Source organism: Schistocerca americana, unplaced genomic scaffold (genome assembly GCF_021461395.2).
Source record: "Schistocerca americana isolate TAMUIC-IGC-003095 unplaced genomic scaffold, iqSchAmer2.1 HiC_scaffold_50, whole genome shotgun sequence".
Taxonomy (NCBI): Eukaryota; Metazoa; Arthropoda; class Insecta; order Orthoptera; family Acrididae; genus Schistocerca; species Schistocerca americana.
In genome coordinates this window covers 1,158,041-1,160,660 of record NW_025726236.1, presented here as the reverse complement: position 1 = coordinate 1,160,660, position 2,620 = coordinate 1,158,041, and positions in this window count along the sequence as shown.

Genomic DNA, 2,620 nt, shown 5'->3' with positions numbered 1-2,620 from the left:
AGGTAATCGAATCCGACGCAGCACTGATAGTTAATTGTAACGTTCAGGACCTTCTAATGACGATGGAACACTCAAATTGCGTCGATATTCAATACATCGTCCTCCAGCCGACTTGACTCCAAGGCTCTATTGCTGCGTCGATCACCATATGGTCGTTCTGCTGTGAGTCTAGATTTTCGTATCCGAGGCAAAACTGATAGTTAATTGTAAAGTTCAGGGCCTAATAATGACGATGGAACACTCAAATTGCGTCGAGATTCAGTACTTCGTCCTCAAGCCGACTTGTCTCCAAGGGTCTATTGCTGAATCGGGCACCTTATGGTCGTTCTCCTGTGAGTCTAGATTTTCGAATCCGACGCGAAACTGATGGTTAATTGTAACGTTCATGGCCTCCTAATGACCATGGAACACCCAAATTGCGTCGAGAATCAATACATAGTCCTCCAGCCGACTTGTCTCCAAGGGGATATTGCTGCCTCGGGCACCTTATGGTCGTTCTCCTGTGAGTCTAGATTTTCGAATCCGACGCAAAACTCGTGGTTAATTGTAACGTTTTGGCCTCCTAATAACGATGGAACACTCAAATTGCGTTGAGATTCAGTACTTTGTCCTCAAGCCGACTTGTCTCCAAGGGTCTATTGCTGCCTCCGTCACCATATGGCCCGTCTCCTGTGAGTCTAGTATTTTTAATTCGACGCCATACTGATATTTAATTGTAACGTTCAGGACCTCCCAATGACGATGGAACACTCAAATTGCGTGTAGATTCAATACATCGTCCTCCAGCCGACTTGTCTCCAAGGGGATATTGCTGCCTCGGGCACCATATGGTCCGTCTCCTGTGAGTCTAGATTTTCGAATCCGACGCAAAACTGATGGTTAATTGTAACGTTCACGGCCTCCTAATGACGATGGAACACTCAAATTGCGTGTAGATTCAATACATCGTCCTCCAGCCGACTGTTCTCCAAGGGTCTATTGGTGCCTCGGTCACCATATGGTCGTTCTCCTGTGAGTCTAGATTTTCGAATCCGAGGCAAAACTGATAGTTAATTGAAACGTTCAGGGCCTCCTAATGACGATGGAACACTCAAATTGTGTCGAGATTCAATTCATCGTCCTCCAGGCGACTTGCCTCCAAGCGGATATTTCTGCCTCGGGCACCAAATGGTCCGTCTCCTGTGAGTCTAGATTTTCGAATCCGACGCGAAACTGATAGTTAATTGTAACATTCAGGGCCTCCTCATGACGATGGAACACTCAAATTGCGTCGACATTCAAAACATCGTCCTCCAGCAGACTTGTCTCCAAGGGTCTATTACTGCCTCGGGCTCCTGTGAGTCTAGATTATCGAATCCGACGCAAAACTGATAGTTAATTGTAGCGTTCAGGGCCTCCTAATGACGATGGGACACCCAAATTGCGTCCAGATTCAATTCATCGTCCTTCAGTAGACTTGTTTCCAAGGGTCTATTGCTGCCTCGGGCACCTTAAGGTCGTTCTCCTGTTAGTCTAGATTTTCGAATCCGACGCAAAACTGATAGTTAATTGTAACGTTCAGGGCCTCCTAATGACAATGGATCACTCAAATTGCGTCGAGATTCAATACATCGTCCTCCAGCCGACTAGTCTCGAAGGGTCTATTGCTGCCTCGGGCACCTTATGGTCGTTCTCCTGTGAGTCTAGATTTTCGAATCCGACGCGAAACTGATGGTTAATTGTAACGTTCATGGCCTCCTAATGACCATGGAACAATCAAATTGCGTCGAGAATCAGTACATCGTCCTCCAGCCGACTTGTCTCCAAGGGGATATTGCTGCCTCGGGCACCTTATGGTCGTTCTCCTGTGAGTCTAGATTTTCGAATCCGACGCAAAACTCATGGTTAGTTGTAACGTTCAGGACCTCCTAATGACAATGGGACGCTCAAAATGCGTCGAGATTCAATAGATCGTCCTCCAGCCGACTTGTCTCCAAGATGATATTGCTGCCTCGGTCCTCTTATGGTCGTTCTATAGTGAGTCTAGATTTTCGAATCCGACGCAAAACTGATTGTTAATTGTAACGTTCAGGGCGTCCTAATAACGATGGAACACTCAAATTGCGTCGAGATTCAATACATCGTCCTCCAGCCGACTTGTCTTCAAGGGTCTATTGGTGCCTCGGTCACCATATGGTCATTCTCCTGTGCGACTAGATTTTCGAATCCGAGGCAAAACTGATAGTTAATTGAAATGTTCAGGGCCTCCTAATGACGATGGAACACTCAAATTGCGTCGAGATTCAATACATCGTCCTCCAGCCGACTTGCCTCCAAGGGGATATTGCTGCCTCGGGCACCATATGATCCGTCTCCTGTGAATCAAGATGTTCGAATCAAACGCAAAACTGACAGTTACTTGTAACGTTCAGGGCCTCCTAATGACGATGGATCACTCAAATTGCGTCGCGATTCAATACATCGTCCTCCAGCAGACTTGTTTCCAAGGGGCTATTGTTGCCTGGGGCGCCTTTTGGTCGTTCTCCTGTGAGTCTCGATTATAGAATCAGACGCAAAACTGATAGTTAATAGGAACGTTCCGGGCCTCCTAATGACGATGGAACACTCAATTGCGTCGAGA